Source organism: Prunus avium, chromosome 1, assembly GCF_965620075.1.
Source record: "Prunus avium chromosome 1, drPruAviu1.hap1.1, whole genome shotgun sequence".
Taxonomy (NCBI): Eukaryota; Viridiplantae; Streptophyta; class Magnoliopsida; order Rosales; family Rosaceae; genus Prunus; species Prunus avium.
Window position 1 is genome coordinate 54,857,037 of NC_142284.1, and position 12,221 is coordinate 54,869,257.

At 34.5% G+C, this 12,221-nt stretch overlaps 2 pseudogenes across 1 annotated transcript; both read right to left on the bottom strand.

The window, feature by feature from the left end:
- Window positions 1-258: 258 nt before the first annotated feature.
- Window positions 259-9,411, bottom strand: LOC110750536 (protein disulfide isomerase pTAC5, chloroplastic-like; annotated as a pseudogene).
- Window positions 9,412-10,367: 956 nt separating this feature from the next.
- On the bottom strand, window positions 10,368-10,985 carry LOC110750548 (protein LURP-one-related 6 pseudogene; annotated as a pseudogene). Its single transcript, XR_015834068.1, has 2 exons — window positions 10,791-10,985; window positions 10,368-10,689 (listed from the first exon to the last, which is right to left on the bottom strand). The product of XR_015834068.1 is annotated as a protein LURP-one-related 6 pseudogene (transcript).
- Between the last annotated feature and the right edge of the window lie 1,236 nt (window positions 10,986-12,221).

A 12,221-nucleotide genomic window follows, 5' to 3' on the forward strand; every position in this document is an offset into this window, starting at 1 on the left:
AAGGGTTTGTAAAATAGTATAACCGTGCGGCTATACTTAAAAAAAAACTGAATGTAGCCGTGCGGCTGTACTATTTTTACATATTAAATAAGAGGACCCCGCGCCACTTATGATGTCGTGGTTCGAACATGAGACCTCTGATTTGCAAGTCATTGCTCTTTTCCACTAAGCTAGACCTCGTTGACTTGTATAATAAACAGTAGATATACATATGATTTTCTGCATTTGTTTATAAATGCAAACTACCATTAAACACATGTACTAAAGCATAAAACTGCACATGTCTTTATGGGAAGATATTTTCATACCTAAGCTACTGTTGCCCCTTCACATACGTCGCAAATTGTAAAGCCATGACCTTCACAATATGGACATTTGGCTCCTTCTTCCACCCAATCCAGGAACTGCTGTCATTTAACAAAATAATTAAAACTTCATCCTGGATGGATAACGCTCGAAAATGAGAATATTAATATCCAAGGAGAAAAACACGATGCTCAGATACCTCTACTTTTGTAACGCCTTCTTTCACAAGTGTTTGCTGGACCTCTGAAATTTCTGTTGCAGAAGTAACTGCAGCTCCATTTGTATCTTCCTCAACAACAGAACCCACGCAACCATTAGAAGAATTATGATGTTTCAGCCTATGTAGTGGTTCGCTATAGCTTATACGAAAATGATCATGTTGCTAGCTCAAGGCCAACCAGGAGAAGAAAATCAGTTCACCAATATAATCAGCTTCATTTATTAGTATCCAAAATAAGTTACGGTGTGTTACCAGTTACCACAGCACATTACGTCACTCTCATATCGTATTTATTTGCATGTTAAGTGATTGTCTCATGAACTGGAACCAAGAAACCTGATGTCTAAGTTACTGAAAATAGAGTCAGAGCTTCAGGTCCGTTTCTCAATTAAGTAACAGAGCTTCTTGGATGGTACTTAGTACTGTTTGCTACAATTCTTCACAATCTGCTTGAAGAAAATGAAAATGAAGGCTTAGTTCACTTCAAATTGAACCATCAAATGAGTTTTTGGCTCCTCTCGAGGAATGCAACTAATGACTTACCAAACCATTATGTTCAGTTCCAAGTGAGGAATGATATATTGGTACTGAAACTTAAAACATCAACAGCTTCCACTTAATAAAGGCTAATGGTATGTCGTCAGAAGGCTATACCTTTTGTGTAGCAGTCAGAGTACTCCCTTTGTTATCCAGACCCTCAATTTGTGCCACCGTATATAATTGTTCAAGAAGTTCTGCAGTCACTATGCCATCTTGAGGGGCGTCTAAGGAGACCTGTCAAACAAGATATTACAAGTTGACTAACATATATATTTTGCGTTGTGAAATTTTTGTTCAACTTGATGATTATGAAATTTTACTCTTCATGCATTATACATAGTAACATCTAATGATAACTGAAACTTACTTGCCAAGTCTTGACAGGGCATTCGGTCCCGCTTGAGAAGCTGGAAAACTCCATGTCTTCCTCACCCGAGTAAAATCCTAGTTTTTGCAATGCTTCCTGTTGAAATCACAAATATTACATCCAAAAACGAAGCGAACACTAGAAAAGGAAATAACCACACAAACCCAGTTACAGAAAAATAAAAGAAACAAAAGTTAACAACTTTCTATACCAAAGAGAAAGTTAATACCCCCTTGTAAGTTGTAATAAACTGTATGCTGCTCAGTTTTCAATTTGCCAAACTTAAAAGTACCATTTTATAATTCAAAGACAACACTAAATCATAAACAAAAAACAAGAAATGAATGATAGACTCTGAAAAATCAAAACTCGCCTTTCAAAAGCAAGCAGACCTGCATAGCTCAGACCTCTTCACCTTCCGACCCTTTCCTCAAAGCATTTCTTCTCTTCTTCTTCTCCTTCACTTCCGGAACGACAGACACCTCCTCAATCTCCTCCTGAATATTGTCCAATTCTATGGGCTGTACTCTTAAAATATTCGAATATATTAATATTTAAAGAGTCTAGCCGTTTGGCTATACCTTTAAAATATTCGAATGTATTTAGAAAGTATAGCCGTGCGGCTATACCCTTTAAATATACATTTTTGGCATATCGTTTTAGGGTTTAGGGCTAAAAGTTAGAGTTATTTCTACAATTATTTTATTTATACAAGCGATATTGGGGAATGAAAATTTAAATTCTTTATGATACCTCCCATTCTAATGATTTATAACTATTAGCTCATTGGGCAAGAATAAAAAAAATGGATTTTATTTATAACAAATAATATGGGTTAAACCCATAAATACAACAACAAAAATTAGTGATCCGCCAACATTTTGTGGATCAAAGAAGGTTGAATTTCATAGTGTAAAATTGCTTGGGATTACTTTTTTTTGCCAAAAACCTGCTTCACTTTAAAGTTAAGCAGTTTAAGGTGTTTGGTAAAAATAAAATATCCCAATTATTTTAAAAGAAGTGGCCTTTTGACAGTAGCTTTTAAAAGTAGACTGTGGGTTGCTTTTCAAAGCTACTTTCAAAAGAAGCATAGATGAACCTTGAATGAATTTTTTAAATTCCCAAAATATCATCATTCATTTTAAAAAAATGCACACCACCTCCACTTCCACATCCAGCTCCACCACTTGAACCACCACATTCACTACCTCCACAACCACCGCCACCCGCCACTGCCACCGCCACCACCACCACCACCTCCTCCAAAACCTCCACATCCACCACCATCTCCACAACCAACACCACCACATGAGAATATATTGGGAGACGCACATACATGAGATGCCTTTCTAAATTCTAACCTTATGAACTACACAACTAGCTAGCTCAACTAAGAAATGGTTTTGGTCAAATAAAAAATTTCTTAGTCAACACCTTTTCTAGATCACCCCCACCTTTAAACATGTTATAGGTGTCTCGCATGACAGGTTTCGGATCTTGCCAATCTGCATTCATCTGGTATGTGGTTAGAAGAATTTTATTCAACTTTTCACTCAATACATGGGAGTAAAAAGCACTTAAAAAAGTGTCAGCTAGAATTATACATTCACTCATAAATATACTTGGTTATGCTTGCTCCTACATATGGCCAAAAGTCACTAGCTCAAAACCTAGTTTAACTTCATCCATAATCTTCCTCAGATAAATAAAATAAAATAAAAACCTTAATTTTTACTTTTATTCCAATGACATATCTAAGGCTAAAGTGACACACTTTTTAATTTTTTCTACATCAAGTATTATTGTTTTTCAAAATTTAATTATCTCAGTACCTAACAAAATCATATGGAAACAAGAACCATCAAAGAACTAGTACCTATCAAGATAGTAAAGTGATAGGCCCCTTTCCCAAAGATCTGATAACAACCTTAGCCAACACTATGTAACTTAATTCAGCAATTCATATCCATAGCCAACACACTTTTTTTAAAATAATATTGAAAGAGTATAGCCTGATACACCAGGATTTTTTATTTATTCAATAAATAGTATAGCCGGGCGGCTATATTCGGGACTTTTTTATTTCATTTTTATTAATGCTATACTGGGTCCTTTTTATAAAAATAAATAAATCTCTGATTTTCTTTTATCAATAAGAGTAGTTTAGAGCATTATCCAATACTATAACTTCGTTACCAGAGTCTCCACTGTCCCATTTTGATTTTGTACTTTTCCACAGTTTTACCCATATAAAGAATTTAGCATTTTCCCGTTTAATACTTGTATTATACACGTACGTATGTATTTTCAATAATATCATTTTCTATACACGTTTTAAAGACTCGGTACAATACACGTTTTGTAAAAAGCAATCATACAATACACTTATAGTACACATACGTACGTATTTTTCATTTTTAATACACGTGGTTTTTACAAAACTTTCAATTATAGACACAAAATTCATGTATTATACACATAATTTTCACATATTATTGAATCAAAATAATATATATTAAAATATTATATAGTGGCCGAACTTTTCAATTGTAACTTGCCAAAGTTTTGCTGAATAAAACATGTACGTATTTTGTTCATATTTTCCCGTTCTATATTTTACTAACTATGAAAGAAATTGAGAGGTTGAGATTATCTCTTACTTGTTGTAAGAAAAATGCAAGATGGTGATTTTGCAATCTCTTTGCCAACGAGAACAACAATGTCAAACAAAGTGTTATGGGTATAATAGTAAGAGAAGCGGTAGTATTCTTCATGTAAAGTGTTGTTTGAAATGTGAAGCAATTACAAAGACCACTCCAACTCAGCGTGCAATTCTCTATGACAAATAATTAGTGCAGTAACATAATTTAGTATCACTCAAGAGAACGAGGTAGATAAAAGGCAAATATTCCCACACAAAAAAGAAGAAGAAAAAATTGAACTCTCATATTGATTTACTATGAAAATTCTCTCTTTTCAATATCTGCTTTGGATATGTTGAATCTAGCAAATTAATAACTATAAAGTATAAACTAATGGAAGTAGGCCATAAAATTTCAAAATTGCTAGGGCACACTTCTTTGCAAACTCTCAAACTAGAAAGCTTTTGTTTTGCTTCCAGCTTAACCTCTCTCTGTTAACTCTCTTTCCTGAGCAGAAGGGTACTTGCAATACACTTATAGTGGGACCAAAGAGGGGTAAAGTTAAGGTTTATCAGTCCAATGATTTTTGAAATCACATCAATTTCAAGTAAAGATACCCTTGTATATAGAATGACTCATAAAACTCCAACAGCCAACGTTATTGCAAGAGGAATTGTCAAGAGTTGATTAGGTTGAGCAATGGTGCTTTTCGTGCTCTTAGTTCTTACCGTGGAATATTTTTTATTTTTTCAAATAAATAGTATAGCCGCAAGGAGTATAACCGGGCGGCTATACTCTTTAAAAAAAATTAAAAAATTAAAAAATTAAAAATGGTCACCTAGGCACTATTAGGAGGGTCCATTTTTCTATTTAATTATTTTTAATAAATAGTACAGCCACGCGGCTATATTGGGATCTAGTTTTTTTTATAAAATTTTTAATAAATAGAATGGCCGCACGGATATACGGTTTAAATATATTGTATTTAAAGATCATAGCCGCGCGGCTATACTATGGTGTTTCGTTAATTTTTTTTCATAAATAGTATAGCCTCGCGGCTATAATGTGGTTTTTTTAATTTGTTTTAAAAAATGAATAGTATAGCCGCCGGCTATACGAGTAAAAAAAAATAAAATAAAAAATGGGCCGCCTAGGGGCTAGGTGGATTTTTTATTTTATTTTTATAAATAGTATAGCGTAACCGCCCGGCTATACTCTCATAAATAGGACAGCCATTCGGCTATACGCGACACTTTTTTTTATTTTTATTTTTAATAAATAGTACAGCCGTGCGGCTAAACTAGGTCCTTTTTTTAAGAAAATTTCCCTAATTTTCTTTTATCGATAAGAGTGGTTTATAGCATTATCCATTACCATTGCTACATTACCCGAGTCTCTATTGTTCCCTTTTGAGTTTTTACTTTTCCAAAGTTATTACCCGTATAAAGAATTTTGCATTTTGCCATTTAATACTCGTATACACATACGTATGTATTTTTCAATAACACCTATGTTTTCCATACATGTCTTAAAGACTAGGTAAAATACACCTTTTGTAAAAAAGCAAACATACAATACACATATTGTACACATATGTATATATTTTTCATATACACGTTTTTTTTTACAAAATTTTCAATAATACACAAAAAATTCAAATACACGTGTAAATTCTTCATATACAGGTATTATATACACATAATTTTCACATATTATTGAATCAAAATAATATATATTAAAATATTATATAGTGGCCGAACTTTTCAGTTGTAACTTGCCAAAATTTTGCCGAATAAAACACGTACGTATTTTATTCGTATTTTTCCTGTTCCGTATTTTACTAACTATGAAAGAAATTGCGAAGCTGATATTATTTCTTACTTGTTGTGAGAAAAATGCAAGATGGTGATTTTGCAATCTCTTTGCCAACGAGAACAACAATGTCAAACAAAGTGTTATGGGTATAGTAGTAGTAAGAGAAGCGGTAGTATTCTTCATGTAAAGTGTTGTTTGAAAAGTGAAGCAATTACCAAGACCACTCTAACCCAGCATGCAATTCTCTACGCAAAATAATGTGTGCGGTAACATAATTTGGTAGCACTCTAGAGACCGATGTAGATCAAAGGCAAACACTCTCACGAAAAAAAGAAGAAGAAAAAATTGAACTCTCAAATTGATTTACTTTGAAATTTCTCTCTTTTCAATATCTGCTTTGGATATGTTGAAACTTGGAGCCCCAACTCACTTTGGCCAACTTCGAAATCGGGGGTACTTTCAAGTGTTTTGACGCGTGGCAAACGCCATTCAAGTGTTTTAGACCGCCTAGGTGTTTTGAAAATGCAGCAACAAGCTAGGCGTTAAGAAACCTGACTTTCATAATAAAGCCCAGAATATAAAGAAGCGTAGAAGTAATCACTCTCTCGGCCTTTTGAAAATGCAGCAACAAGCTATGCATTAAGAACAATCACTTAAGTGTGAGGAAATTCTTGGTATTAATGCAACTAGACAAGCCTCTATAAGAAACAGAAAATTATCTTGAAGACCATTCTGCACTGTAAAATGTACATCACAAAACATACACATGACTATTAACGCAAGATCAATGGTCTACCTGCTTTTATTGCCTCCTTAGCTAGTTGCTCATCCATTCCAGAAGAGAAGTCTTTTTACTTTTTGCTAGTTACTTGGCCATACAAACTCTGTTCAACCTCCTATCTCCAACCGTTTTTGCTTCGAAGAGAAATCTTTCGCGAGCAGCACATAATATATGCCTAGCCAATCAGTATTCTGGTTCTGTTTTTGCATTATTTGGGCGAGTTCACAGAAAATGATCTCTGATCTGTAAGATTACAAAGCATCTACTTGCATGTAGGGTTATTTTCTGTATTATAAGGTAGGGTTTTTATTTTTGATGCATAATATAGTGGGGTTAACATGAAAGAGTCAGGTGATTATAAATGACACATGATCTCCATGTGAAAAGCGTAGTGCAAAATCTGGAAGACCCCCACATAACATTGATTGATTGCAACTTGAAACAACTCAGTATGCAAAGATATACATATGTTGTATGAAAAATAAGGTAGTGAATGATAGGTAGGGCATGAAGAAACAGGTTATCGCCACCATTAACCTCTGGACCTCAATGAATATGACTGAACAAGAGTAGGCTATGTCCACCCGACCAAAACATGGACGCTCACAAGCACATTCTTACCAACAGTTCCAAGTTCAAAGTATTCAAGTCCAATAGGAGTGAAGTAAAAGTTGCAATATACTTTTAACATCTCGATAAATGGATAGAAAAGTTGTCCACGATATAATTTGAGATTCAAAGGGGTCGTTGGAGCATTTCAAAATTTTACAACTTGAATTTACGGTAAAAGAGGTGGAGGAGGGTAAAGTAGAAACTTGTTGAGCTTTGTCATCGCTTGGGGCAGTACTTTGTATGTAGGTTATCAAGTGTCTCAGCATACTCAATCGGAGTTGCCTCATTGTCAAACACTTCATCCCATATCTTAACAAGATCTGTTTGCAAGGTTATTGGGTGATATGAAACTAATGGAAAATATGAATCATAAACCCTATAAAAATGGGCAGGATGACTAACAAATCAGAAAATAAGGAACGATTCAATCAAGACACAGTGCAAGCGTTACCAGTCGCTGAGACTGATATACCACATTGATATAGGTATACTCTACTTAAAAAAACATTTGAAATCCAGGAATTCAACTGTAAGCTTTTGAAAATCTCAAGGAATTTAAAACAGCATAAATGGAAAGTCAAAATGAGTGATGATCTCCTAAACAAATACCAACTGCATTCACAATCCTTTACGGACATTTGAAATTGTTCAAAAGGGACACAACAAATGGGGAACTTCTTGGATGGCCCCTAGCATGCAGAAGCTAGATAGGCAGACTGACAATGCAATTACGGGTATACTTCTGGCAACCATCCAAAGAGGACAATAGACGAGACTAATAGAATCTTTGCAGTGGTCAACCGCACGGATGACCACCATGCAAAAAGAACACATTCATGGTCACCTACTTTGGGATGATAACGAACATATGAATCTTGCATTTTGGCAGACTATATTTTTTACAGTAAACCACATGAAAACTTTTGCAGACCTTCAACAGGCTAGTCTGTCGAGCATTATCTCCAGAGAATCCTCGCCAAGAAACCTCAAATTGATATGCCGAATTTGGTGGTGTGATATTTTCGGCAGCTACAGCCTTGACTCGGGAAGCAGCTCGAGAAGCAAGCTCTTGTACCGATGCCTTCACCTCTTGCTTCCTAGTTGTGTTATTTCTCTACAAAATTATCATAATATAGACTAGTTCAAGAGACTAAAAGACACAGATGCAAAAGAAATAAATAAAAGTTTAAAGCAAATAAGAAGATAAAGCCATTGAGTCTAGATAACATGGTAGGAGTACACAACATATAAGTCTGGTAAGAACAACATATAAGTCTGGTAAGAAGCTATAAAGAAAAAAGCAATTAATAAGGTTCATAAACAAGTCTATCTTACTTATTCACCTGTTACTAAGAAGAAACGAAAACTCAATGACAACAACAAAAAATCAAGTAAAAGGAGCAACAAAACACTTTTCTTGACACCTTATGCTTTCTGAAGAATTGTCTTTTAAAATCCCAATAGTCTTTTAAGATCCTAATAGTGTGATCTTGAACTGCAGTCATTTCTGGTGTTTGAGCACTGCTGGAGACAGGCTGGATGCTTTGTCCGTTCACTTTGGGATCCAACTTTCCCACTTTCTGCATTTCTTGTACAGAATTTTTCCATGCTCCAGATGCTTTCTGAAGAATTGTCTGGGAATTAAAAATTCAAACGAGTCAATTAAATATATAAATAAACTGGTAGATGAGCATGATATACACCATCAAAAAAAACACAAGAAATGAACGATAGACTCTGAAAAATCAAAACTCGCCTTTCAAAAGCAAGCAGACCGGCATAGCTCGGACCTCTTCACCTTCCGACCCCTTCCTTAAAGCATTTCTGCTCTTCTTCTTCTCCTTCACTTCCGGAACGGCAGACACCTCCTCAATCTCCTCCTGAATATGGTCCAATTCTATGGCTCTGGAACTCGACCCTGTCTCTGCTATCAGATTTTTCTCTGTCAAAATCTGCAACAAGCCGGTGATGTTGGGCTAGGCGGGCGCTAGGCCGCTAGGCGGGGGCTAGGCGGGCGCAAGGCGGCTAGACGGCTGGGCGGGCCTCCTAGGCAGTTTGGGTCTTTTTTTGGTGCCAAACCAGGAGGACGAAGCAGCCGAAATCGAAGAAAACCAATCGAAGCTTTCATTTTGATAGAGAAGCGAAATGGCTGCGACTGCGAGTGCAAGCTTCGTAGTAATATTTAAATAGTATAGCCGTGCGGCTGTACTCTTAAAATATTCGAATATGTTAATATTTAAAGAGTCTAGCCGTTCGGCTATACTTTTAAAATATTCAAATGTATTTACCCTTTAAATATACATTTTTGTCCTATCGTTTTAGGGTCTAGGGCTAAAATACCACTTTTGCCCATTGGGCTAGAGTTATTTCTTCAATTATTTTATTTATACAAGTGATATTGAGGAATGAAAATTTAAATTCTTTCCGATACTTCTCATTCTAATGATTTTCAGCTATTAGCCCATTGGGCAAGAATTAAAAAATGGATTTTATTTATAACAAATAATACGAGTTAAACCCATAAATACAACAACAAAAAATAGGGATCCGCCAACATTTTGTGGATCAAAGAAGGTTGAATTTCATAGTATAAAATTGTTTGTATAGGAATTTACTTTTTAAAATGTAATCGTAATTGTGAACTAAACCCAATTACAGCCTTTTTTCTCATTGCACTTGACAACCCTTCTCTTCTGCTATGAGATATATCAGTCCGCAATGTATTCTATGCAGATGAAAAATTGGATACAAAACAGTCTAACTTAGACAACGAAGAGAAGTTTGCAGCTCTGTTTTGAAATAAATTGAAGGTAACATAAATCATATGAAATTGATATACGAACTATTCTAAATGAGAATTCAAACAACATGTGTTAGATGAGAATTAGCATCTCATTCTTTAAATAGTCCCTCTGACAAAAAAACTGTTAAATCCAGGGATATAATCGTCAAATCAATCCAAAATTATAATATATATAAGTCTAGAAACCTGTAACCATAACCAGGATTGGAAAAATACAAAAAATTAGGAAATTTGGAACATCCGTCGCAATTGGCCAGAGCCCAAAGCATATATAAGTCTGAAGTTGATCTGGAAATTTGACTTTTAGGACACAACTAAAACACAATCCGAGAAAAATGAAAAGAGAGAGAGAGAGAGGGGGAGATCAAAACAGAGCATTAGCAGCATCCAAATTGCAGAAAATTGATTTGTGCAGATGTCATGTTTTGATGTGACATCAAGGAAAGCTTCTCTTGAATATCTGAATTACTAGCACCTAGTGGATTCTCCATATATGTAATCAAGAATGGTAATGACCCCAATAACAAAAGCGTTATCCATGCCTGGTGTCACCACAACATGGTAGAGATCCTTGCTTGCCATCAACTCCTTCTTCACCCCTATCTATGTTTCATTGTGATCAATAAACAAATCAAAACATTCAGAATTTCAATAGAAACAAACAATAACTTTTTATATATTCTTTCATGAATAGGAATTATTACCTGTGCCATTGTGTTGCCTCTTGAGTCAACAATGCTACAATCTTTATCAGGAAAATATCCCTTGATCTCAAAGTCCCTGTCTTTGTTTTGCCTAGCCTTGGTGGAGATTCTGATTGCATGAGTTCTTGCCAAACAGGAGTTTGGCTCTTTCAAACAGAAAACCAACTGATCTTGCGATCCTTCATAGTCTATCATTTAAGAAAACCAATTATATATATTTTATAATTTTGGATTGATTTGACGATTATATCCCTGGATTTAATAGTTTTTTTTTATAGAGGGACTATTTAAGAGCACCCATATTAACGTTAGGGACCATAAGTGATACAAAAAAACTTTAAGGATGCAATCTGATAGTTTCGCAAACGTCAGGAACGTTTTGTGATAAAAAGCCTTATAGATAATGATAAATTGATAATGTTGATTGATTGAGTTTATGCTTTATTGATAATGTGGATTGATTGAGTATATTGAATATTGATTGATATTTTATATGATAATTTGGTATATTGAATATTGATAGCGGGTTATTGACATTTTCATATTCATATGATAATTTGGATAAAAATTAATGATTGATTGAATTAATTGATGTGTAGATTTATGGAATGATTCTTTAAAAGAAAATTATCTACGGATAGTCCTTCTCCATCTAATCTAGGTAGTTCAAATGCAAGACCAATTGAAGTAGATGAGATCAATGGTTGTATGATAGCTTGATTGTTTAAATTGAGAGAGATGTTTTTGCTTGTATTGATAACAAAACTATAATGCAACATTTTCATAATATGAAAATTCGTCGTGGACAATTGTAACTTGTATTATTGGTTTTGTTATGAATTATGAATGGAAGTACTATCTTTCTATCTTTTTAGTATTATTTTCTTTGTAGAAAAATTTCGGAACTTTTACACTGTGACCCCTTGGCCACATAATCTTGGATCTGCCACTGGCCGCGTGGCTATACCCTTTAAGTAGCATAATATGGATTTCTCTTTTTTAATTACTTTAATTAATAGTTATGTTATGAGTTTTTATTTTGTGTCATTTCTTTTTTGCTTTTTGCTTTTTACTTTTTACAATATTATGAGTTTTATCATCCCCTGATATGTCTAATGTAGGAACGGACGGTACCATGCTACTAGTAGCCTCCTCCGCAAGTATCTTGGAGATTTTTTAATTGTTTCATACTTGGATGTTATTGAAGAGTCTGGTTACGATGATACATATGTGAAGGAAGTTGAAGTAAGAATCTTCTCGTCAAGCATACTTTAATTTATTTTTTTCATATCACGATAGGTGATGAATGCTAACATGGATTTATTAACTTATGATTATATTGCCTTTAAGAAGAAAAAAAAAAAAAATACCTGCACTCATAAGTTGGAATATTTGTTGCTATATGATTACGTAAATATGACACCTGCTTAA